The following is a 26,959-nucleotide window of genomic DNA, read 5'->3' as shown; positions in this document are numbered from 1 at the left end:
GTCCATCTGAGTGTAACAGGGTCACAGAAGAGGGAATTACATAAAAAGAAAACCCTCAAACTTAAGAATTTCATAGAGGATCAAACCCATGCTATCTTGTAATTTTACACCATGTTACCTTGGTGTCAGGCAGTTATAGTAAAAATACTATTGTGTCAAACTGTTGTGAAATCTTTAAGTTTAAGTTGATCAAGATGTTGAAGGATTTGCTCTCCTGGTTGCTCTCTTATGAGCAGTTGTTAGCTTTAGTTCAGAATTCTGAGAAAACTCTGACCATCGTCTGGAATTGAAAAAGTTAGGAAATGGTGCTATTATTCTATCTGCAAAATGTCACAGTGCCTTCCAGGAAACAGTCTGGCAGTCCTATTTTGTTTACATCCAGATTAAACCAATAACATTCAGTATAAAGCAGTTCTTAGTTTTTTGGACTGAGCCTAGAAATCTGTTTCCAGTGTTTCCGTGAAGCTCGGGGTCACCAACTGCTGGCTCAAGCTTTCTCTTTGATGGATAGTTAGGTTCAGACTAAATATCTGCCAGAGAAGATAGTCACTGCGTCAGATTAGACAAACTCGTGAGCAGAGTTTTGAACAACTTTGCAGAGAAGCATGAGTGATAGCACATTGGTCCCCAGCTGATCATAACTCAGTGTCTTCCAGTGGTGTCAGAGAGGCGTGAACGCTGCCTCTCTGAGGGTTGTGTGTAATTTGCCGTGTCTCGGATGGTCTGTCCTGCAACCAGCATAAATCTCACCAAGACCATGAGTTATTTATTTATTTAACAAACTACTACTTTAAACTGATTAATCCTTAGCTCAATGATATTTTACAATCTTTTTTTTTTTTACCTCCTGGAAAAAGACCTAAAACTGAGCAAACTTTCAGGGCTATGGGCAGTTCTGCATATGCTGCTGCAGCTGTGACACAAGAGCCGATAAATCGTGTTCATGGATGCTGTACAATGCTACGGTGTTGGGAATGAGTGAAAAGGGAGCAGCATTAAATGTTGATGTCTGCATTTGTGCCACAAGATGGTGGTAGAGCTCCTTTTTGTCAACAGACAGCACATTTTAATCCAATCCAATGACAATGCAGTCTGCATGAGAATCTGACTTTAGAGATTTAATGCCATTGACTCATTGTTTCCATTAAATCTCTTATTGCATGAAGCTGAGGGACATCTGAGGAGGACATTTGCTCTAGTCAACATCTGAAATCTATTTTGAGAGCTCTACTAACTGTACATCTGTTATCAGTTATCCTCTGGTTTGAGGAGCTGTCAGCTGCTTTCCCAGCCTGAAATGTGTCCATCTCTAAGCTGAAACATGAGCACAGATGACACCGATACAGAGCGTAGCAGCTCTGTCTTCTCTGTTCCAGCAGCTAATTCTGACGCTAAGTCTGTCCTCTTCCGTCATATACATCATCGAGATCGAGCCGCAGTGAAACGGCAGTGTTTTCTGTCGGTGCACTGATGGACGAATGTCTGACGGGCTGTTGCCTGAGCAGCAGAAGCTGCGGTGCTGTGTGCAGGCACCGATGAGCCTGTGAAGGATGGAGACATCTGTATATCTGAGCTTTCTGCTCCTACATTGTGCTGCTCAGCTTGCATGGCAGGACAAGAGGAGGTACACGCTCGCCTGGCTGCGTGGTGAGCTGTGGTTGCCATCATTGCTGAGTGAGTCTGTGAAATAAAGATGAATCAATATCCTGCAGATACACACATATAAGTGTGTGTGTATTATTGTGCCTATAGATTGTACATGTGCTTAAAACATAGTAACAGATGTCAAAATTTCATTCTAATCTTCAGCTCATTGTTGCATTTTTTATTTTTATTCATGTTTTTTTTAAGTTGGGATGTGTCCACGGCACTGAAACCACATTTTTTTTCAGTTGTTCAAGATAATAGTTGTTGTAATTCAAAACAGGAGCAAAAAAGCCACAAAAGTGCACCATATTCTCATATTTATTTCTATGAATCCCAGTTAGTACATCTAGAGAATAGCGTTGCTATGACCGTTGCAGCTGCAAGGAATTGTGGGAGGGAACTGTCCAAATTTTTATTTCATAAAGGATTTTCCAGTGTTTCTTATGCTAAAAGAGACAATAAAGGCAGCAGAGTGGCTCCTCTCTTCAAATAGAAAATCAAATAGCTCTCTTCATGGCTGCTACTCAGATAATTCTGGTTCATTTCACTCAAAAGGTTCCAAAGCTAAAACGACCATTTGACTATTCAGCGATGTGGCACTTTTCCGTTGGGTTGTGCGGACATGTTTATTTGAGCTATAAAGCTTAACTGCTGAGAAAAAAAAAGATTTTATTTCTCTTATTTACTGTAAAGCAAGTCTTTTATTTTCCTGAACACAGATGCTGCTCCAAATTTTTTTCCCTGCTGATTACTCATTTTGAAAGCTGAGTTTGTAAACTGTAACCTATAATTGTAGCTGAAGCTCATTTTGAACAATCTAATGCCGAACTGGAACTAATGACCATTTATCATTGTGCATTAATCTAATATTTACTTTCTCCATTAGTAGTTTTGGGTTTGTTTGTTTTTCCCCGAAAATTATGAAAATCACCATGACAAGTGAGCTAAATGCTGCCTGGTGACTCATTGATAATAAAACATATTTTGTGTTTGCATGTGCAGAACACATAAAAACTTAACTTGCTGATAAGTAGTAGTAGTGAAGTAAAGCAACATTATTTTTCTCTGTGTTGTTGTATAGTATAAAGTGGCATGAAAAGAACTCAAGTAAAGATAAATACGTCAATTTTGTATTTATACACAGTATGTACATTAAGATTCAGGCAGAAAATATCAGGTAGTCTACAGGAAAACTTGACCTTGGGTAGAAATAGACCCTTGTAGCCAAATTGGGTAAAGAAACAGTTAACAGAAAACAGTATCAGTGTTTTAGAGTCCAGACATGAACCCTGCGTTGGATCTATGGAGGGAACTCAAGATCAGATTGATCAAGAGGGAGACCTTCCAACTTCGAAGACCTGGAGATTGTCACAGAAGAGGAGTGGTCCAAAATAAGCTGTGACTGCAAATCATTTACTTTATCACTGATTGCTGATGGAGGATAGGATAATTGTAGACATGGCATTTTCCTTTAAATCCCAGAAATGTCCACATATACATATATACAGTGTATAAAGTATACATAGAGAGAAAACAAGAAACGTGCAGTTAAAACCGATAAACACAAATTCACGAGTGTTTCCACTTGTTTATGTCACTTCCAGCTAAAAACACAAAGCTACAAATTCACTATGAATCAAAACTGCCAATGTGCATGAAAAAGTGCAATTAAAAATGTGACTATGTAATGAAAATAATATACCTGTTACTGGAAATGTTTTCCTTATGACTGTTGCCTCATAGAATGTTAAGAAACTATCAAAGAATTCATCATTCAGGAAGAACACTGATAACTAAGGTTCATATCAATTCAAACCCATATTTATTCAATATTATTTTCTTTTCTTTTCTTATATTCTTTTGTCTTTTCTTTTCATTTAACTTTTGGTTAGTTTTTGACTGAAAACCAAAAATGTCAAGCTTATTATTGCGCTAAATTAAGGAAAATCCGGGACCATGAAGTCAATTTCAGTGGGACATGAATGGGTAAAAGTTATTGAGACCTTTAAGTTTGAATCAAAGTGGTGTTTAAAAAAATGTCTCTCAAGACAAAAGGGCTGTACAGAAAACTTTAGTACTTTTTAAAACATGGTTTACTTGTCTGAAAGTGATGTGAAGCATTAAAAACCAACAGCTAGAATTAGTGGAATCATCGTTGTAAAAGCAAAGAACTGGTATCTGAAGAAAAAGAAACTAAAATTTAATCAAATACAGAGAAACTACAAAATAAATTCAGCTCAGCAAATTACTTTTAAACTACTCTTGAAATTCTTTTCAGGGAAAAACTATTGAACTTATAAATATATTTATTCTTCAGCTTCAGTAACAAATAACTTTAAAGAATTTTCCTTCTAAAATCTAATGTTTGAAGTCATCCTGCACAAGAGGCATAAATAAAAAAGCCAAACATTCAGGTTATGGTATTTATTTAATTTACTTATACTTTTGTTATAAAACATTTTTTTTAACAACAAAGATGCCCAAACTTTCATGATACCAGCATCTCACATGCAAAGACGTGCCACTCTTTCTTTCATTGGTTTGAATTATTATTATTTTTTTAATTATTATTATTTTGTAGTTTTATACAGTTTTCATATTGGCTGGAATTTATTTAACAAAGAAAGGACGATGTAACATTTTGGGCTATGGGAAAACTGTGATGTCCTGATAAGTCTGGCAGTCACTTAGAAATTTCTATGTACTTTGAATATTAAATTGTATTGGCTATAAACACAGTGTGATATTAGTCGTAAATGATGGAACAATATTTTTTCTCTGTCATTAGTAATTCAGCAACAATTACAATGCAATTATATCCATAAATTCTGGATACCATTGCTTTGTATGATTCGATGCTGGCACGTTTGTACTTTTACTTGCGATCATTTCTGAAGGCGGGACCTTTATTTGTAAGAAGACATTACTGCTATGTGGTTCTGTTACTAATGTAAAAAGAGTCCTTCTCCTTGACTTTGGAACGCAGAAAAGCACAACTACTAAGTGTGTACATTGAAATGCTGACAGGTTTCCTGCTGAAACCACCAGTCGCACTCACAGAATTGTGTGGGCTGTAAACACGCATGCCTTAAAACGCACTCTTCAGGGGAGCTTATGTGTTTTCAAGGCTCATTGGCAACATTTTAAGAAGCTTGGACTTTTTTTTTCCCCCTTCTCCCTCTGTTTGAGATTCCCATAGGCCACTTAGAAAGACACAGTCAGCAGATTCTGATAACTTGTACAAGCATGATGTTTATTTTACCCATCAGAAATCAAAGTGGCCTTTGTGCTTCGCTGGGGTTGGATTCCCAGGCTTCAGAGAGGGCTTTTAGAGCTCAGCGTAGCGTTTCCAAGCTGCAGCTGAATCACCGTCACAGGGCCTTCACAACAACCAGGAAGCTCCTTCCCCAAACCTCCACACTCCACAGACAAATGCTGCGGTGATGCACCGAAACAGAGCAGGGGATGGGCTGCTGGTAGTTTATCTATAAGTTGCTAATGATATTTACATTTCCCTCACAGACACATAAAAAGAGACAAAAGAGGCAGTTTCACTTTTTGCCGGCACAAGCATTGTGGTAGGAAGACACCACCTCCTGAATAAAATGATCCCTGTGTGAGAATGCCAAAAGACAAGAGACCGAGACTGTGCTTTTAGTCACGTGCCAGTAACTGAGGAAATGACTTGTTGGTATAAAAAGCAAAAACGTGTTGGAACTGCTTTGAAGCTGCAGTGACATGCTGATTGCAGCTGTCTGTAAATTAAGCCCTTTCACATGTGCACTTAGTTCGGGAGTTCATGTTTTACGGCGAGTCAAACATAGAAATGTAAACCGCAGATGACAAATCCAGAGAGTTGTACGCTCCAGTGCTATTTTTTTCAGGTCAGGGAGGAAAAAAAAGACTGAGGTCATGCAGTTCTTCTGGCTTACTTTATTTTAGATGGATGTATCATTTAATTCACTTGACAAATCATAGGCCCAGTTTATAGTGGGTGAGACAGTCAGTATGTGACTGGACCCCACTTTGAAACTGTATATGCAGCTCAGTTGAAAGGCCATTTCAAATAAATGTAGGAACCCCTGCAGTATTTAACCCACATCGCATGAATGCAGCATCATTACTGCAGTGGGTGTCATTTTAATCCACTTACCTGGGCTGTTTTCAGCCTTTAAAGTTAACATTCAGTGTTCGAGTTTATTAACAATGACTTACCCTATAACACGTCTTTATGTGTTTGGACAAATATGTTGTTTTCCTCCTAAATTTGCCTAATTTTAGACAAATGTTAGTTGGTAAGCATGTTAAAGGCAATTGATCTAAAACCTTTCCAACACATTTAAAACTGTCAGAGTCTAATATGAAGTAATTCAATACATCACACTAACATTACATGTCCTACCTTGTCTTTCATCACCTGTTCATACACCACTTACGTCCCGTTTCAAATCATTAGGAACAAACTGGAGAACACGCACAGACTGAATGTGTTTGATCTCACCAGCATTTTCTACCGTTTGTTAACGATGAGCGAAGGTCTAATGCAGACCTTTTGCTTGCGTCTTTGAAAAATAAAGTCAGAGGTTTTAAAGCTCCTCCTGCAGACTTTCAGCCCTAATCTGAGACTAAATGAAGCTCCACCTGCAAAGACTCTCAGAATGAAAAGGGCTGCGCTGAATGCTAACGATTTATTACAACCTGAGGTGCAATTCTGCATCGCTGTCATTCTCATCTATAGTTAGTTTGAATGTGAAGATTTTTACACTTCAGAAGAATCGGCTTATTGTGACACAGGACTTTTTTTTAATCGCTTTAAAAACAAAAAGATTTAATATTCCCATCATATTTAGGGTCAGAAAATTTGTCTGAGTCTTTAGTGCACCACTTCCAATAATCAACTGTTTGCATTTAAAAAATATCTGGAAACTGGATTTAAAAAACAGATGAGTGTTGGAAAATTAAATGTAATAATTTGTAATCAATTATAAGTGAATAAAATTACATTTCTGACCTGAAAAAGCACGTCTATGCAACATCTCTTTAGTATTTCCTGAACAGTAAAGACTTCTCTTCTGTTCCAGCACTGCATGTCATCAGGCTTTGAAGGTTCAGATGTTGCAGTTCAGAACATAGTGAAACTACACATCTTAACTGAGCAAAACGTTTCTGGTTCTTCAGACGACTAAAAGAGTTTCTGACAGTTGCACACGATACACATGAATGTGTAAGAACTTAATCCTCATGCCAATTATCGTATAATGTCAAGGACCAGAGAGATAAACTGTAGAAACACGGGTAAAAATGCTATAGAATGTCTGAAAACAGCTTTACAATGCAATTAGTCACAGCTAACCACAAACCATGTAATCCAGTTAGAGCGGCGTTTTGAAGGATTTTTATTTTGCACTGTCATCAAGTATCAGTGATAGGACCACCTAATTAGATCCGACTAAAGGAATATCATTTTGTGCTCAGTGTGTCTGCTGTATGAATGCGGCTCTGACCGCTTTTGAAAGCCGAGTTCATGCAGAGGGTTGCTGCTCCGTCATGGCTGGTGGATGACGGGAGCTGATAGGACTCCGAGCCTGCGGTGGCCTGGGCTCGGCTCGGCGCTTTGTTCCCAGATCGCGGGGTTAATGGGTTTCCGTACTGGGTGGTGAGGGGAGGAGAGGCGCCGGTTTCTCAAGCATTCTATGTCAGAAAATTAGGATGCAGCCTTCGTTGTCAAAGCCGGCGAGCTGTCTGCCACTTTCCCAGCAGCCCTTGGGCCGGTGACAGGGAGATGGATGATATCTGCAGCCTGGCCGCACTGCTCCCCCAACGCACACAAACACAGTCTGTCTCTAGTTCATACGCACACAGAGAAATAGAGCAAACAAAAGCACGCCTACACTCTTTCCTCTCTTTCTTTCCCTTTTCTTGTCTCCTCTTTTCCTCTAACACACACTGAGTGTACGAATATTTGTCTAATACACCTCTCTCTTTGTTGCCTTTGGCAACAAAACCAATATCCTACATATCAAGGGGAATGAAAGCCTCACAAGTGAAAACAATGAAAATGTTCAGAGAGGAAACTGCAGGATTCCTACATTGTTTGATCACATTATTTTTCCAAATAACCAGACACACACACAACATATTCATTCATAGAGATTTATTGAAATCACTCTTTACAATATGAAGAGCAGCTACAGGAACATCTGCAAATCATTTCATACCGGCACATAAAATACAAGGAAATCATTTGTGAATGAATGCGTTGTGGAAACTGTGGAAACACCTCACAGCTAGTTTCAGGATATTTTAATAATAACCACAGATAAAATGGCTCAATCCCACAAATGTTTTCCAACAATAATTTAACCTCACCTCAGTTCAGCAAAGAGCAATAGTTGGGACTTAAGTATGAAATGTTTGTATTGCAGCAGTGGAAAGGGTGCATGTCCTGGGGAGTTAGTCCATACGTGCCTCTCCCTTCCTTTTCTCTCTCCTGCTCTCATTGTCCTTACCTGCTGTCCTGTTCTCCGCCACGCTGCTGATGTTCCTGCAGTCGGGACCGAATCCAGCGGCCATGTCACCTGAGCGACAGCCTGCGCATACTAATGAGGGGTTGTGGGGGCAGGGGTGCGGCGCTTGACTCTACTTCTCTCTCTCTCTCTCTCTCGTGAGCAGTAAATGCGTCGGCCACTTCACTTAAACCCCCCCCCCCCCCCCCCCCCCTCCACACCACACCTTTCTTCTTCCTCTTCCCACTCATCAGTCTGGAGGAACAGAGAAAATGGGGGCTGTAAAAGGTAAAGAATGGTGGAGAAACAAGGAGGAGAAGGACAAAATGAGGCGAGAGAGGTTTTGGGGTGGGAGGATGAGAGCGGGATGGGTGGAGAGGAAAGCAGAGCGAGAGCCACTGGGGAGCAGGGTGTAAAGGGGGAGCCATCCATCACTGTTTTAAGTGACTGCAGTGGGACGGAGCCGAGTAAAAGGTCGTCTGGTCTCTCTGTGCGCAGTGGGCACCTGGGCAGAGCTGAGCCGTTTCCAAATGACTCCAGGCTAATTATCCTGCACAGGCCGTCTGTTACCGCAGTCTGACACTTACTGACTCACAAGTTTTCTGAAAATATGCAAACAGAACAAGGCACAAACAAACACTATTGTCCACGAACAGCGCAGATCACACACATAAAACTTTGATGCAAGGGTCTGTCGTGTTGTAAATGCCAGCTTTGTTCCGTCTTACCTTTAAGCACCAAGAAAAATCTAGTCCAGGGCTCCAGGACGACAATGACAAATTAAATTAAATTAAATTAAATGAGGAAAAATACAACAATGTTCCTTGCTCTGTAATATATCCCTGCGAGTTGACACGCTGCATCCAGCAAATACACTTTGGTCATGACCTGTTTTGACAGGAACATAAAGCAAAGTATGTGATTAGGTGAGCTGAACATGAGTTTGATGGATTTTAAGTGACACATTCAACAAGAAGTCAGGTCTTTTGAATATCCATCATAACAAATAAAACGACAAAAGTGAAGCTCAAAATGCAAAGTCCGACTGGACATTTCTGCCCAAGTCCGGAGGCCAAAGGGTTAAAAGCCTTCAGCAACCAGCTATGGGCCGCACTCGTGTCCAAGCCACTGGACAGCCAACCTGCAAGACAGAGCATAATTATCCCAGCCACAGTTCAATAACTCCATCAAGCTGCTAGCCAGATACCAGGTTTCCCTGGCAACGCCTAAGAAGTGAGGATCAGAGAGAGAAGGGCAGATAATGTGGGACTTTGGAAGGGAGCAGGGGCAGAAGAGACAACCTAAAGGGAAAAAAACAAACACATATGTGCACACAAAAAACAAACCCCGTCTGAGAATATTCCAGTTGGCTGTGCTAAGACCTCTGGTCTGCCAGGCCGACAGCCCACTCCCTTTGAGCTTTGCCGTTTGGTTTTCAATCATCAGCTCCACTTTTCAGATTCCCGCTCCGTACCCACAGGCCCGCTGTGAAAATCCTCCAGCCTCAGTGCCGCCCGACTGTCCCTTCAACAGACACTCCTATCTCCCCGAGCACTTACCGTAATCTCTAAAAGTTAATGGAGTTTATCTCTCATCCCCGTCGCCCTGAGAATAATAAAGAAACTTTTGTGCTTTCGATGCACAGGGATAATTACATTACAAGTGGCACTATGATTTATACTCCTTGATTGAATTAAAAACTAAACTGAATTGGTTGTGTATAAAATGTGCTGTGTGTTTGCACAGGGGCATGTCCACCATGTCATCAGCACATTTTTATGTGTGTGTGTGTGTGTTCAGGTGACTGTCTGCCCTCCTGCCGCAGTGTCTGGAAACGCAGACGCCACACCCCCACATCCTTCCCCCCACGCTCCATCCTGCGCTCTATCTGGCATACCTGATGCCCCCCCATCACCGCCACCTGCGCCCTCCTCCTCCACCCAGCTGTGATAAGAAATCTACTGAAGACTGAGCAGCTTCAGCTGATAACCTGAAAATAGATGAAAAAAAACCCCACCAAAAAACAAACTAACAAAAAAGCTCTAAAACTATCCGACTTCCATGTCAGCTCCAGGTGAAATCCGAGTTTTCCGAGATAAATGTTCATTTCTTTTTATCACTTTCAGGAAGGAGCGTAGTAGCAGCTGAGTGGGTTTCTTGACCACCTCTGAACAATGGAGTGTAATCTCTGCAACACACACGGGTTCATCAGCAGGAACCTTTAGTCCGTCTACACAAATTCAAGGTCTGAGTCGAACTCTCGAACTTGAAACCTGAGAACACAAACCACACACTGAGGGCAGTTTATTTATGGATGGTAAAGATAAAAGCGTATTACACCGTGTTTACATTCTACTTCTAGCTGAGCCACTGCACTTCCACACAAGATTCTGTGTGATGATTTCAGTCGTAGAATTAATAACATTTAAAAGCTTCATTTTTTGTCACTCCTTTCATACGCAGGCACACTTCTGCATTCTGTCCTTGACGCATTATTTTCATTGTGGGAAATCTGTTGGATTGGCCTGATGAAGCACTTCTATTGAAGGACAAAGTAAATTGCACCTTGTTGTTGTAAGGTTGACTGAACTCATCATGGTGTTAAAATTATTCACATTTCGCACTCTTAGGTCATTCTTTGCCAGACGATTTTGGGGAATCAAGCAGGTTGCTCCGTCTTTGCTTTTTTTCTCCAAGAATGATCAGTTTTAAAAGAAAACGAGCTAAAACGAATCCGACACTGACATTAACATAGATTCAAAAAGGCAAAAATTTTTTTATTAATCTACCAAACTGATGCAACACTTTTTAAACGGCTCAGTCAGATGCAGAGTGATGCTGTTTAGATGCACAAACAACATCAACCCAGCAGCTGCTCGGTGCTAACTTGTTTGACTTTGAACAAAGTTCGTATTCCCCATCCAGCGGAGTTACAAACAAGCCGGGAGCTGATTTTTTTTACGGGGTGATATTTATTGGATCCTTGGCGGATTGCTCTGAGCGTGCTGCTTTGTTACTGTTGGGGGAGCGTGAGGATTTCATCAGTGGGTTCGGGTGCTGCCAGACTTTGCAGCGTGTCAGACAGACCCTAATAAAACTGTCTGGCTGTTTTGTGGGCACCAGCTCCATTTTGGCTGCGCTGTGTCTGTCTGCTCAGCACTTGTCGCACTGTGCCTGGCTGTTTGGTATTCATGGGGCATGGCACTCCTTCAGCTGTTGCTGGGGCCTCTGTGGCATCGGCACACACTGATTAGATGGCATCGGCATTGTTCACTACGACACCAAATGGGGGTACAGGAAAGAAAAAAAAATACATAATTAGAAAGAGAAGGAGACTGGGGGCGAGATGGAGAGGAGGGTATTACAGAGAAAATCAATTGTTTTGAACTGCATTCCTAATATGAGTAATTTAGCAGAAATTAGGTTTTGAGAAAAGCATTTTGCCTTGGGAAAAACCAAGTTTAAAACCAGGTCAAGGCTGTAATGGTAAATGAATTCAAACCTTTCAGTGGCATAAAGAAGAAGAACCTTTTCTTTCACGGGCTTAATCTAGTCTAATTACACCTCTATTATTTTAAGTTCATAAGAGAGCAGACTAAGTTTTCATTTTACATTCAGTGACTTAAAAAGTCGGTCTTGCTGTACAGAATCTGAGTTGTCTTCAGCCTCCAGGTTAAGTTATTGATTTAGGTCACGAACCAATTTAGTTGTGACGTCTGACAGCGATGGCACTTTTCACAATTCCTGTGGAACTGATGTGTGTACACTGATTATTATTTAATAAAATTCATGAAACCTTTCTTCTGTGTCCTGACTCTGCCGGTCAGTCGTTTTTTATGTCGATGATTACCTAATATTATACCCATTTCACATGCCGACTATTCACATCAGTTTTAAACATAAAGGGGTATATGTGAAATCAACAGTTCTTGTTAAATGAGAGAATTCCTAAAGCAAACTGTACATTTTAAAAAAAAATTATGCTTTTGGCTTCACAAACGTTCGCAACTTATTCAGTTTATTTTTCAAGGAATTATTATCACAGGATATATTTCTGATGTTTGTTCTGAAAATTTATATTTTACGTTTCATATGTTATATTTATGATTTTCAATTTAATCTATTATACTGGCTCAAGTCGGCTTAGATATGCAGCAATATATGAACTATAAACGACCTTATAAAACAAACAAGTATGATTAGGACAGTAAAAACAAAAAAAAAAAGACTACATAAATGTGCTGACTGTTGGCAAGGGAATAAGTTAGTGGACTGTTTAAAAAAGAAAACGGTGAAATGTATGTTCTGAGTGTTTAGTTTGACAGTGTTGACAACAGCAGCAGAGGGACTAGTGTCTGCATGCTCCTGCAGCATCTGAATCAAGCTGGAGTTCTCAAATTCACAGCAACTGACACATTAACTCTGGCAGCACGAGTCTCGGCTGCGCTGGTTCGAACTATCCTGCCATTTCTAATGAGATAATGTGTTATTAGAATGGTATTTCAAGCAGATATGCTGACACAAAGAGGACATCACAGTGTTGGCTGGCAGCAGTGGAGCATCCGCGGGTCCTTCGTTTTTTTTATGGCAACGACGCTGATTACGAATGGTGTCCTCAACGAATTTTTGGAAAAACCTCGCATTTTAGGCGGAAACGAGACGAGCACATTCCTGCATACGCAACCTCAGAAATGCTGCAGTGTGTTTAACACTTTATGAATGATGACGGGTGGGGGGTGGGGGCTGATGAAACACCATCACACACTCTCTCTTTAAGGTTCTCAACTGTATCTTTTTAATGTGTCAACTTTTCACTCTTGTCTCTTCATCGTCCCTACTGTCTTTACATTTTGAACAGTTCAATCGGTTCCTGGGTTTTATTCCGACTCCACCCTTGGAACATTTGGTAGAAAGTCGATTGTGCCCTCCGCCCGCGTCCCAAGAGCCTAACCCGTGATTTTTTATCAGGAGAGCTCACAAGTTAGGGTCTCAGGGAGCAGGTGAAGTACGACAGGGTCTACAGAGGAGCCGCAGTCAGCTGCAGGGCAGTGAGTGGCACTGACTCCTTCCCCCCTTTTCTCCTCCTCACTTACAAATGCACAAATATGGTTTCTTGCAAAACCATTGCAGCTTTCAGGTACCCTATTATGGCTCACAGACACCCACTGCCAAAATGTATCTATATGCAATAAAAGAAAGAAAAAAATCTTTAAAAAAAGGCTGTTCTCCTCTGAAAAAACGATCCCATGTTCCCTCCTTTCCTCCACTGCAGATAACTTATTGTGCTCAGAAGGTTCAGCTTGATTCCTGTGCGGACAAAGACATGCAAAGGTAGAAACATATTCAGACATTAGCTTACAAACACTCAATAGCACAGGATACCAAAAAAAAACAAAAAAACAACAGCGGCAGAAAAATTGTGCAGAAATGACTAGATATTTGTTGGACAAAGCGGTAAATTCTTCGGAGACGGACAGACTTAAATGATCTTCATCGCAGCTTCCAGACGGAGGCAGAGGCTCAGACGAACAGACAAGCCTGCACTGCCTGCTCTGTGCTAACTAGCCTTTGTGCTGGAAAAGGAAAAAAAAGCCCCCCAGCCAAGCAGCCGGGCTCGCCTCTTTGTCCTAAAGAGCGTCAGCTGATCACCAGTCAAAATTTCTCTCCTCCAGGATGGCTGGACCAGGACCATCCATCCGTTTACACTGACTGATGGATGCAGATAGCCACACAGCAGCCTCAGCCTCTGGCTTTCCATCAATAGTACGAGTACGAACAGGTTCAGCTAGATATTCAGTAAGGAAAAAAAGAAAAATAATCACAGCTTTGATGCTCTGCTCCATGGCAGCACGGCTTTAAGGAGAATGTAGTTAAAACCCCACATAAAAAGAGAGCTTTTCACAAAACCAATTCAGAAACGAGCAGGCTCGTCTCCAGCTCAGGTTTGCAAGCTGCCTCCAAAACTTGACCCCCCTCCCACTTTTCCTTCGATTGCTCTTAGCGCCAGACCCTGCCAGCCCAACTGTGCAACCACGGCGGCAAGCTTGGCACGCAGTAAGTTGTCAAAGGCGACGAGCTTCAGTCGGATTCAAAACAGCTTCTACTTAAATAAGATGCAACACAGACTGAGCCAAAGAATTCAGATATTACTTGGCATAAAATGCCAAACTGGAGTAAAAAAAAAAAAAAATCATCAAATTCAGAATGAAAAAGTCATTTTTGACTATCGTATCCCTAAACACACCACTGACTGCCCCCACCCCCTCCACCCCACCCTCCCACCCCACCACCAACCTCACAACTCCTCCCACCCAGTCCAAAAAAGAAAAAAAAAAAAAAACGAGTCGGATAGATGTCTCCGACTGTCTCTCTAGGGAACGCCAGGCAAAGTGGAGGCTTCCGGAAATGAATGCTCCGCGCCACCTGACGCGTTGCCTTGCACACTCACTCTTCTGTCTGCCACCGACTACGCCTTTTGTTATCCGCCTCTGAGCTGAGGATGAGGAGGGACAGAGGGGGGAAAAAAGGGCAGCGCTGGAAGACGGGAGAAAAAAAAAAAGGTGTAAAAGAAAGAGATGCGGGTGGGTGGGGGTGTGCTGAAGCTGAGGAGTCCGCGGGAAGCCGCAGCCAAACACAGGTCAATGAGGTGGGACACCCCCCCCAACCCCCACCCCGCTACACCCGCAGCACAGAGTACTGCTCCATCCCATTTGCGCTGTCAGCTCCATCTCAGCATCTTAGCCCCCCCACTACCATAACTCCACCTCCTCCTCCTTTTCCAGACTCTGGGACATCAGCCATGTCGTGACACTGTCATCTAAATTCTTTACTTTTATATTCTCTCCTTCTTTCCTACATCATCACAGGTCCAACACGATGTGCTGCCATCACTGAACAAACAACAAAAAACAGCCAAAAACATTCGCTTCCTCCAGCCGCCACAACCCATTACCTTGCACTCACCCCACACCCCTCCCCCACCTGACCCTTGCACCCCAAGTCCTGCCTCTACAGCCTTCTATCACTATCTCCACCCCCCATCCCCTCCCATCACACCAGGTCTGTACCTGTCTGCTTGTCTCGCTGGTCTGTTTCTCCCTGTCTGCAGCTGCTTGGCCAAAGTGAGATACTGCAGCAGGAGTCTGCAGCGACAGCCCTCGCTCTGTCTCTCCCCCTCTCTCTCTCACACACACACACACACACCCTCCACCCAGCCTTTGCTGGTGAACACGTTCCTCCCCGTGCTGATCAATTTCCAGCAGCACACACACAAACACACACTGCAGTGAACTGCTTGACCGTGGTGGAGGAAGCACTGTAGCGATCCCGCTGTCTCGTAATGTGGACTGTAGTGTCGCAAGCAAACACGTACGCAAACGCCAGTGAAGTGAGATAGCCTGGTACGAAATTGCCAGTCATTGGAGACGAGCACACACATACGCACAGGCAACAACGAAAAAAGAAACAAAACAAGAAAAACAGAGACAACCAATTGTGGCTTGAATGGAGAGGCGCCCAACAGTGACACTACAGCTGCTCTGCTCACACACAGAAACTGTCACGCAGACAGTGATGTGGTCAGCACAAGCACTAACACAAACAGGCTCTGTCACAATATTGTGACCGAGACCTGAAAGCAGCGAGCTGCAGCTCGAGGCACACAGCTGTTTGAGAGTCGGAGAATTTCCTGATCGCTCTTGTAAGGACTTGCAATATCAAATCGCGTCTTCTGTGCGTCCACATCTGCACGCACGCAAACCCAAAATACAAGGAAATGTTTATTCGAAAAATGTCTACATGTAGAGACGTCCTCAGGCAGAGGACTGGAAACGCTTCATCATTTCTATACTATTCAAATCTGTTCAATCGGAGGCGCTTTTGAGCTCAACAAACACAATTTGCAGTCACACTGAAGATTTCTGTAGGATCTCGTGTCACAAAACCTAAAAGGTTAAGTGAAATATTCAAATGTCATTACTTTACCTTTCACAACCAAAAATACCCAGCTGAAATATCATTTGGTTTTTTAATGTTGAACAGCTGTTGGAATAATGTCAACCGAGGTGATATGTTTGCATTCTAGAGGATAATCAGCATGAAGAATAGTATGTGGGAAATGGGAGTAGAAATAAAATTCAAAAAGAGGACATTTTCCTAATTGTCCTTCTGTCTGAATGAGGTCTGCCCTTGACAGCTTGTTCTAATCGCAGAGCTTAATCACCTTCAGCACCCTGGATAGATTAGGGTTATGACCCTGTGTCACGTCGAGGGGGCAGGGAGAGCGATCAGCAAATGTTATCATTGATTGATTATCCCCTTCAATTCAAATGGAAAGACACAGCTTTTTAATTCTACCGCAACACAGAAAAAGGAAAAACTGGAAAATGTCAATTTATCAATGACAATAAATGTGCCGTTTCCCCTCAATCCTACAGAAGCATACAGAAACGCAGCGAGCAAAGCGCCCGAGACATGAAAAAGTAAACCCTGCAGCCAATGTCAAAACCGTGGCCAGGTTGAAGTCTATGGGGGAAGGTTTGTCTTCGCAGATTGGTCCGTGATGCTGGTTGTGACGCAGAGACTGGGGGCTGGGAGGTCGCCGTATGCTTAAGCCAGCGGGGCTACCAGGCGGCAATATAGGTGATCAATCAGCTCCATTACAGCCGTTTCACCATAGTCTGTCTGGAATCGTCGCCGCATCCTGCCCATCACCCCTCCTCAAACACACGCATAAACACATAAACATTGCCCGTCTTGTTTCTGCTGCAGACTGGAAATATAACCCACCGGAGCGATGAAACGAGCCCAGAAGAGTAAACAAAGTAGAAGGCAGATATACAATCCGGTTATTGTTAGGTATCAATGTATTTTCAGTGATGCTGTGGGAATCAGGGCCTGTCGACTTTCTTATTAGGGAGAGATTTGCCTACTATCCGACAACACAGAGGAAAGTTGGTGTGGCTGAAGAAGATTCTAATTTCGTCGCTTTGAACTGCATCAAGACAGCTTTTCAAAGCACCCAAAAATCAGGCCGACTTCACTGTGATTGGTGAAAAGCTCTCACAATGAGCCATGAGACCACATGCAGCACACATCTGCAATGAGACCATTTGTTTTGCACAATACAAGCACAAAATATCCCCATGCAGCCTCCAGATGCATATCTGTGCCACATGCCAGCATTAGACAGCTATCCAAACAATGGACTCATCTCTGTCATTGCATCGCAGTCAGCACAGACTGGGGAGGAGTGAAGGAAAGGAGCCGAGGAAAAAGGAGGAGGCTGGAGGGGGAGGAGAACAGGCGGCAGGGAATATGTGATGCACAGCGCCACACCAGTCTGCCAGCCAGCCAGTCAGTCAGCCAGTCAGCGGGACATTAATGACGATCATGTCTTGTCACACTAGCTGGCGGGCCAGTCAGCAGATCCTGCCCTTGTCCCTGCCCTTCTCCAATCAATGGCATTGATCTGTCCCAGGGGTCAAGGGGCAAGAGCGTATCAATTGGGGGAGAGTGGCTGATGCAGCAGGCGGAGAGGGGCTGACTCCAGACAGATCGATGACACCCCCGTCTGCCATCGGTGTGTTATGATTATTCATTTGCCATTAACCCGGGCACATTAAGGGAATATGTTTCCTTGGGAAGAAAAAGTGCTTGAGGCGGCTCGTTTTTATAGGAAAGTGAGATTTTATGCGTTGGGGAGCTAAAGTACCACTCTGGCCAGAAGTGACAGTGTTCTGGTCTCAAAATTTGTTACTAAGGTCTCCACCCGTGGGTGACGTCACCCACGGGAAACCAATCACTGCTCTCAGAACAGTTCCAGATGCAAGCGGCAATTGGCTGATATTACAAGTATTTGGTTTCTTAGTGCCAGTGATACGTTTGGATAGCTCCTAAAAACTCAAGGAAGGAAAAGTATCACATTTTTTTATTACTTGTGTGCTGTCATTGTTTGCAAATACAATGTTCTAAAATGAGTGTTTTTTCTGAATTTCTAACTCAGAGAGATTCATCTTTAAAGCTAGAAAGAACTCCATAACAGAAACATTGTCTACATTTTCCGAGACTGTCTCAGCTTAGAAATGCACAGAATAAAAGACTGTTCACTTTTTTTAACTTTTGTAATCTGAAAGTGGTCGATACATTTCAAGGGCAACTAATTCATAGTGAGGAGGCCAGGTGCTGGGCTCTGTCTTTTTCTTCAGAAAAATAATGTCAAGTGGGTTTGATAGCTCTCTGCAATAAGCCCTTTTGTCATTGCTTATTTGAAACATGTTTAGGTATTTGGCCAACTGCCTTCACTGATAACAGGGTAACAATGGACACTTTTTTCTGCACATCATTTGGACCGCAGCATACCAAAAGCAATCGAGGGAATCTTTATTATTCTTTTTCTTTATTCTGTTATTCTTAAAGCCATGTGAACAACCTTGTGATTGCTGGCCAAGATACTTCTCCCAGGAGCTGTTAAAGCTGCAAGGACTGAAAAAATATCTTAATATATATATATATATATATATATATATAAAATCCCAGCCCAATCTCATCCTATAATTTATTTGTTCAACCATCTTATAAATGAAGGCCCAGCTGGAACCAATGATTCTAAGCTTTACTGCTGGAGCAGCTGGACAGAGGAGTGCTGAGACAGCGTGAGTCGAAGCAGCAATGCTTTCCTCAACACATCTGGAGGAACGATTGAGGTTCAGAGGTGAGGAGAGATGAAAAAAAATTGTAGGTTCTAAAATAAACACCAGCAAGGCACATTTTTATTCTCTCTTCTTTGCTGAAGAAGAGGAAGGATGCTTTTTTTTTTGTCCTGTAAAATGGATGTGCACTGTTGATAAAATAAATCACTTTGTTTGTTCCTGCTTAAACAAGTTCTTCATCTCTTCTGCCTGCCATGATATTCCCCCTGTGTGCTCCTGCACAGCGTCCACTTCTCAAAATTTATTCAAGACTATTTTTCCTGTGGGTGGGGGAAAACGGCAGAAACGTGAAACCTGGCGATGTTTGGCAGACGGAGGAAAGGTTGGAAAATACAAGATAAAAGGTGTTCTTGGGTTTCTGGTAATTCACCAGGATCATATTCCCACACAGAAACCTGTTTAATGACAATGGCTGTGATGGCAATCTGAGTCTGAGCAGGATTCACTCACCAGAGGTGTTAGTAGCCCACCAAATTTCATTACCGATGATCTTAAAATAGCAGTTTCCGATAATCTCCTTTTAGTTCTGCACTGATTGGAAGAGGGCGGGCATCTACATGTACAGGTAGACAACATGCAATCCTTAACATGATGCAAACAAAACCATTTCAAACCAAAGAAAGGCAGCCTACTCAGATCTAGACGTAGCAAAAGCAGTGCCATCTATCAAACTGAAAATACACTGTCACAATGAAAAAGAGCTACAGCCGAAATTACAACGGCGCTCCCTGTATAAGCTGCATCTCAAATTAAGTCACCCTGAGGAGTAACAATCTCAAGCTGATCTGCCAGGCCATTTTTCTCCTGTTAGCTGCTTCGGAGTCATTTTACAAGCTGTGGCTGAGTGCCAGACAGAGATGAAGTCTGATGCAGCCATCCCGCGGACAAGTCCACAGTAAACAGAGGCTTCAGTGTCGCCGAGGCAAGTTTCATCCTGAAACTGGAGCCCATATCACAAACGGTCATTGTATGGAACTGTCGACAATGTATCACAAGGCTTGGAGACAACGTATAAACAATCAGCTTTTCCCAGGCTGGAAAACGTGACATTTTACAGAGGTCTACAAGGGCAACTTGGGCCAGGCAGCTTCATATAGCATCAGCTGCGATAATTAAACCTCTAAATCTCTGAGAAAAGTATCTCACTTAAATAAACAGCTGAGAAATATCGAATTATTGTGTGCAAATGGCAATGCTGTGCAGTCATCAGGAAGAATCTCTTACAGAGAACCAGGCAGATTTTTTTGTTTCTGATTATTATGTGACATAGCTCGTGTTTATAGCGAGCCATCTGTGCGTTGTAATGTTTGGCATGTAGCTAACATGCAGTTGATTGAGAGGATGCCACGGACCCATGCTGACTAAACAGGCTGAGGTGTGACACCAGGCCACAAACATGGAGCAACAGTTTGAAAAGTGAGACACTGTGTGAGATAGTTTCCACCTCACATCAAGTCCTTAGTGAGAAAATTCAAAATATGACGTAGCTGGAGCCATTCTAACACCCTTTTATTTTTAGCAATTGTTGAATAGGAGTTATATTTACCGCTGCAGCACACAAATATCTTTTGTGGATCAAAATGCAACTCTGTTGGCACAAAAATCTAACGTGTCATTTGGCCCTACTAACTAGTATGAAACCACAATTTGTTGCAGAGTTGGACAAAAGAAAACAGCAGATTGCTCATAAATTTGATTTATGTGTTTTATAGTGAAGGAAGGTCAAAATACAACCGATGCAGAGTCATTACTCTGACTAACCACAATGCATTACGCCTATAAATACAGCAAACGTAAAGCGAACATTAATTAAAGGTTTTGCGCCTCAGCAGGCTGGCTGACCATCTCTAAAGGTCAGCTCTCAAATGAGAACCACAGGTAGGGGGAAAATTAGATTATCATAAAAAATACGACTAACACTGTGAAAAGGAACCATGAGAATGAATCCCTTTAAGCAGAGCAATTTTCTGTATGTATTGTCAGTATGATGTCATACGTGTACTCCAAGGAAAGCTAGAAGGTTGTACAGTTAACTCCCAGGGTATAATTCTAAACCATACAACCTACTACCTCAACCCGGATGCACACATTTTCAACCAGGGCTCTTCTTCTCTACATATAACAGAGAGAACGTTGTTCCTGATTTATTTTATCACAATCATAACGCACTGCCTGGCTGATTTAAAAAAAGAAAAGAAAAAGTCATGCATTGGTCATGGCGTCATTTTGATACGCTTGCGCATTGTCACAACATTCCTTTCCATTTAGAGTTGCATTCGTTTTTTTGCTAAGAATTTGTACTGATGATGGGAGAGTCTGGACTCTGTGGTGGTCAATCAATGTGTGAAACTGTTCTCAGACTCAGGTCTCAGGCTCCCTGAACCTCGTTCTCACAATTTTAACTTGATGAATCCTTACATTCTCATCTTGAGATACGCCTGTGTCGTGAGGGGGAAAAAAAAAATCTACAGGTGCAAAAAATCTGGTCATTCAGTTTAGTCAGGCAGTCGGCCGACAAAATTTTGACATAAAAAGACTGATGTTACCAATCGAAGCAACCCCAGATCATATAATGAGTTAAATCCAAGCGACTTTTCTTTGTCTGGCAGTTTATTTCAGGTTTGAACAATTGGATGCAGACAATGGAGCTTCTCTTCAATGTTGGGACGTCGAGCTTAATTTCCAAATACACTGTCAGGGGGTTATTATGTACATACAACACCGATACATACTAAGGAAAACTAGATAAAATGTTAAAAGACGACGTTCACACCACAGTGACAAAGACCCACAGAAGCGAGCTTGTGATGTCAGATTTGCCACAAGATCGGATCTACGGGTTTGTGCCAAATGGTCATGGCCAAAGCATCAAAATAACTGAGTGAAGGACTAACATAGCAGCATAAAGCAGACTGTAGTAACGTGTCACTACAAGCGAATTGTGTGCTCAACACAAGCTGGCAGCAAAGCCGCTCTTCAGCGTTTATGCAGATCGTGACAGTGATAGAGAATCCACTTCATCCGACGGCAAGAAACTTTGTTAAGATTCACCCCAAACAATCCAAGTTCATCAAACAGATGGTGAGAGGATTGTTATAACTCACCCTTGGATGCGTCTTGCTCAGGGGATGAGGAGTGGGGGGGCTTTGCTGGTGGGCCAACTTTTAGTTTGCCTCCTTAAAAACAGGAAAAAGAAAGTTGTCTTTAGATACCACACAATGGCATGTAACTGTTATAGCCTGTTGCTTAGGATTAATATTAGCTTTTAACACTCAATCAGGGGCTATGGAAACATAATGAACAGTATCATGGTGAGAAAAATAAAATAAAATCATATTACATTACAAAACCTGCCAGGAACTAGTTTGACATCGGATCCAAGGGAGGAAAAAATAAACAAAGACATTTTAACAAGATTTTCTAACAAGATTTTCTGTACATTTCCAGGTTGCTGTGCCTCAGTTTGGAAGCGCCACACGTCTCAGTAGTTACAAAAAAAAAGTGAATCAAGAATAGTCCGAAAAATGCATACCTCCATTTGGGCTGAATACAAAGAAATCCTGGATTCAGATTCAATGTCTGAATCCACGTTAGAAGTAAAATGCCTCAAAGTTTGGCAAAGATTTAGGCAAATATGTTCGTGAATTTATGAACAATCCTGCTTATAAACAAGCTGTACCCACCACATAACCCATTTGGCATATATATATAAAACTCTGTTGTGCACTGCTCTTCTAAAGTAGCCTGCAGACTTGCCAAAGCAGTGCTCTTCCAGGTCAGCAGCAGGCTGTGGAGAGGCTAGCTCTGCTTAGCTAAGACCGCAGAGAGCAAAGCTTGAGAGGAATGCCAGTGTAATCAAGCATGCTATGGTCAGCTACCATTAACTGTGCCGCCGGAGAGCCTCAAACAACAAAATATTCCCTCTGTCACAGGGCGTCAAAGAAAAGTCTGAAGTGAGAGCTGTGCGACGGATCTAGTAAATATTGCCTTTATGTTTCTGTTTTCACACTTTCAGCCAAGGTGTGAGTGATGAGCAACGGGCGTCATAACACAGTTCAGCAATGTGCTGTCCGCCATTTTCTCTGACACAAACCAGGATAAGAGAAGAACAAACCGCATAAAAGCGATTTTCTGGCGTCATTATTCAAAGTTTCCCCCTTTTCTCCCTCCTAGTCTTTCTGTCTCTATCTTGCCTGGCACAATTACAAAACCTCGGTAAAAAGATCACATGATTTCCTACCAGAGAGCCACAGCATTCCCTCTAAGTATTCTGCTGACATTGTAAAGACATCTTTTGTCTAAATCAAAACGTTAGCCCCGCCTGCCCCCTCCCAAAATCTGGCACCTTCTGGGGGGAAGCAGTGCAAAGGGTGGTGTCATGGCAACCTCTACCTGGCAGGCTGCCCAGCACCCTGAGTTGGAGAGAAGTAGGGACTTAATGTGGTGCGGAGCAGGAATGCTTAGTGCCTTCCAAAGTCAACTCTCTGGGCGTGCTGGTTGCTTAAGATTTCAACGCAGTTGCCAACATTTTTTTGACAGAGTAAATACATTAGACCGAATGCACGACAAACTAATGACAAACTCTGTACTGTGCCTCCTGATTCAAATATCTGGAGCTGGCTGAGATTAAATTCACATGTTTTTACTTTAAAATCCAATCTATCTCAACCATGTGAGCCCTTTCAGTAAAAACAAACAGTAGATTTGATTTATATTAAGGAAATTATACTATTTATTTACATACTATATATTTACATTCTTCCTCAGTCATTACTTTCTTCAGAGAGTGAATATCATGGCAGCGGTATGATTTTCAAGCAGTCAAGCTCCGATTTACAGATCAGAACATCGAGCATGAATCTCTTATGCATTAAGTGCAGACAACTGTGTTTTCCCCAATGTGGCATACTTCTCAGATTTAGCCAGAACAGAAGCCAAAGAGTCAGGTTGGTTTGTTACAATAACGCAAGCATATGTCACAGACCTGTGACTCACTAAAGAGCCAGGTGTCCACCAGAGACGAGATTAAAGTTCTGCCCTGAGAGCATCTCACACATTTTAACACCAAACTCTGGCTCTGTTCATATAAGTAAGAGGACGATCAGTGTTATTAAAGCTGGAGAACAATGGCAACGGTTTTTTTCATGAGCTTTAGGTCTATACGTTTAATGTGAAGATATAGATTGACAAGAAAACCATTCCTAATTTTTTTAGTTCCCACAGTGAATCATAGCATAGCAGTGGTGCGGTAATTGTATAAATAGAAAGATTCCGTATGACCTCATGGTGTATGACAGTATCAGTTTGCATTGTGGTTAATTGAAAACGCAGAGAAACAGAATAATAACTATCAGAGATGACAGTGTAACCATAGATCGGACTCGAGCCAGCAGACCCATTTAGTCTCACATTAAAGATACACAAAACACATTCCCAGAACATTTGGTCTACTTGACATGTGACAAAAACTTTTATATGTAACTTGTTAATTTGTTTAAAGCTTATTTAACAGAAAGAAGTACAAAGATTTTTTCTGTTAAAAAAAAAAAAAGAAGAAAAATCCAAAACAAATCAAAAATTTGATTCCAGCAATACACTTAAAAAAAATTAGGAGACAAAAAGACAGACGTAAAAATACGAATAATTCCTCTACAAGATTCAACAATCAGCAGATAAACTGATGACAGGTGAGGGTGTCAGGATTGGGTATAAAAGGATCATCCTACGAAGGCTTAGTCTTTTCAAGCAACGATGCGTCATTGCTCTCCACTTTGTGACAAACCCTGACAGAGAATCGTTGATCAGTTAAAAAAAAAAACATATGTACCAATGCAAAACTGCTGAGAACTTTGATCTTTTAACATCCACAGTGCATTATATTGTAAGGAAACATTGCTGGATACACCTGTGATCCCTCAGCTGAGACGAGAATGCACGAGAATCGGTCATGCCACCATGATCAATATGCCCACACGAATACCTTAGAAATCCCATTATCACTCAATACAGTCCTGCATCCAGGAATGTAACCTGAAACTGTATTACACAAAGGGGAAGCCATACGTTCACAGTCAGATAAGTCTATGTATCAGCTGCTTTTGGGAAAAGACGAATGTCAGGTCTACAATAAGAGAGTAAAAAGAGTTTTGTGCTACAGCTGACAAGTAGTATTTTATCGAGTCAAGCTTACTAAGTGTTCTGGTTTTGGTGATGAAAAGTGTAATTTTGTGGATTTAAGGAGGTAGACCATCCACTCTGTTCTCATTAAAAGGTGCAAAAGCCAGCGTTTGCGTTTGTTATGGCGGTGCATCTGTGTCAATGAGCATGGATGACTTGCAAATGTGCGACGCAGAGGCGTATTTTGGAATTTTGGAGAGACAAACGCTACCATCAAGGTGACGTCTTTTTGGTTGTTATAGGGCCGTTGTTATTTCAGCAGGACAATGCCGGACGTCGTTCTGCATGACTTCCAACAGCGTGGCTTCACAAACCCAGACTGTGTTTGCAGTCCAGATCTGTCTCCTATTAAAAAAAAAAAATGTATGGAGCATTATGAAGAGGAGAGTCTGAAAACGACAACCAAGAAGTGTCGAGCAGCTTAAATCCTGTGCTTTTCCTTTGAAAAACTGCAACAATTAGCATCCTCAGTTCCCAACCCATTATAGTGTCATTAAAAAGGAGGATGATGCATTGCAATGGTAAACATGACTCTATCCCAACGCGTTTTAGTGTATTGATAGCATTAAATTAAGGAGCTACAGATTCATGGGTGGTTCCTGCCATTACCTTTTATCAACAGCAGCCTGTTACGCAGTATTTACTGTCACATGCTTACATTTCCACAGCCGTCTGAAAAAAGCACTTGAGATGTGTGGTATACCTTCGGCCACGAACTTTGGATGTGTCGTATCAAAGAGCAGTCCCATCGAAGTGGAAAATCCTTCGTGGTTACATAAATTAACACTTTTTCGCTGAAGTAACAAACTAATATGAATGTTTGTGCTTTTCAGTTACAACTGTGTACCATTTATTGCTAATCAGTTGCTGCAGGAAATTCTTATATAAGGGGACCCAGAGGCAAACTGCACCAATCTGCTCACTGATGAGCCATTCTTATCATCCTCTTCGATTGGCACATCTGTCTAACATCTGTCGTGTCTGGAAGAAAAGATAATGGGTAACCACCGTGTCCCCTCTATTTCCATGTCACGCAACCCTTTCACAGACAAATAAAATCAAGAAAATAAAGTGAAAATTCAGATTCAGCCTCGATCCTCTTACACCACTTAATCACCATTGACATAGAACTTTCAGAACTGCAAAAAAAAGATGGCCAAATACCCATCTGAGCCTCTTATCCGCTCTAGTCGACAATGAAGACTCAGACAAAACAGTTCCAAACATTCTCACACCGAGAGGGTCATTTCATATCCTGGAAGGCAGGAGGCTGGGGTCAAAGTTCAAATGAGAACGGGGGGGTAAAGGACTTCCCTTGGGGATGGCATGGACCATGGTGACCCAGACAGGGATGAAAAAAAAAAAAAAAATCAGACAGACTTTTCAAACTGGTAATCTATAAAATGTAATATATCTTTTGTCAGCGGGGGAGGGAGAGACAAAGAAAGACGACACAACAATTTAGATGTGCACAGCTCTGAAAAAGCAGAAAAGACTGCATCATATGATGAACAAAATGTCCCGTTAACGTACACTGAAGTCAACAAAGAAACGTGCCCTTACAGATTTTAAATTAAGTAGCATTATCTCTATGCAGTTATTTTCAGAAGTTGTTCTACTGGGCAATCCTTAAAGTCTAAAACACGGCATATTTTTTTTCATATCTTTAACAAAAGCGTGTAGACCAGCAGCCAAAACTCTGAATGAAGAAAATAGCTATTTTATTCTCCACAGGCCTAAGGGACACAGCACAAAGCTCTTATCTCCATTAATTTAAGGATGAAGAAAACAGCCAACAGGTTAATCCAGACGCAAGTTCGTGAAGTTCAGTCTGATGAGACACATACTGGTTCAGCCATTTCATAGTGTCTGAATGTACGACTTGATTTGCCAAGAATGGAGTAACATAATAAAAAACTG

The 26,959-nt window shown here is 41.9% G+C and overlaps 3 long non-coding RNA genes across 3 annotated transcripts in view; 1 reads left to right on the top strand and 2 right to left on the bottom strand.

Moving 5' to 3' along the window:
- Positions 1-1,440: 1,440 nt before the first annotated feature.
- Positions 1,441-11,953, top strand: LOC142401205 (uncharacterized). Its single transcript, XR_012773096.1, has 2 exons — positions 1,441-1,674; positions 9,954-11,953. It is a non-coding gene; the product is annotated as an uncharacterized LOC142401205 (long non-coding RNA).
- On the bottom strand, positions 7,787-8,934 carry LOC142401204 (uncharacterized). The gene is made up of 2 exons (XR_012773095.1): positions 8,882-8,934; positions 7,787-8,755 (listed from the first exon to the last, which is right to left on the bottom strand). It is a non-coding gene; the product is annotated as an uncharacterized LOC142401204 (long non-coding RNA).
- The window catches only part of LOC142401203 (uncharacterized), a 42,129-nt gene continuing 24,124 nt past the window's right edge, over positions 8,955-26,959 (bottom strand). Inside the window, exons 2-3 of the long non-coding RNA XR_012773094.1 lie at positions 21,967-22,038; positions 8,955-9,041 (exon numbers count right to left, since the gene is read on the bottom strand). This is a non-coding gene — a long non-coding RNA (uncharacterized LOC142401203). The remainder of the gene's footprint in view (positions 9,042-21,966; positions 22,039-26,959) is intronic.

Source organism: Odontesthes bonariensis, chromosome 16 (assembly GCF_027942865.1).
Source record: "Odontesthes bonariensis isolate fOdoBon6 chromosome 16, fOdoBon6.hap1, whole genome shotgun sequence".
In the NCBI taxonomy this organism is placed as follows: domain Eukaryota; kingdom Metazoa; phylum Chordata; class Actinopteri; order Atheriniformes; family Atherinopsidae; genus Odontesthes; species Odontesthes bonariensis.
Note: the sequence above shows the minus strand (reverse complement) of the source record. Positions and strands in the feature narration are given on the sequence as shown.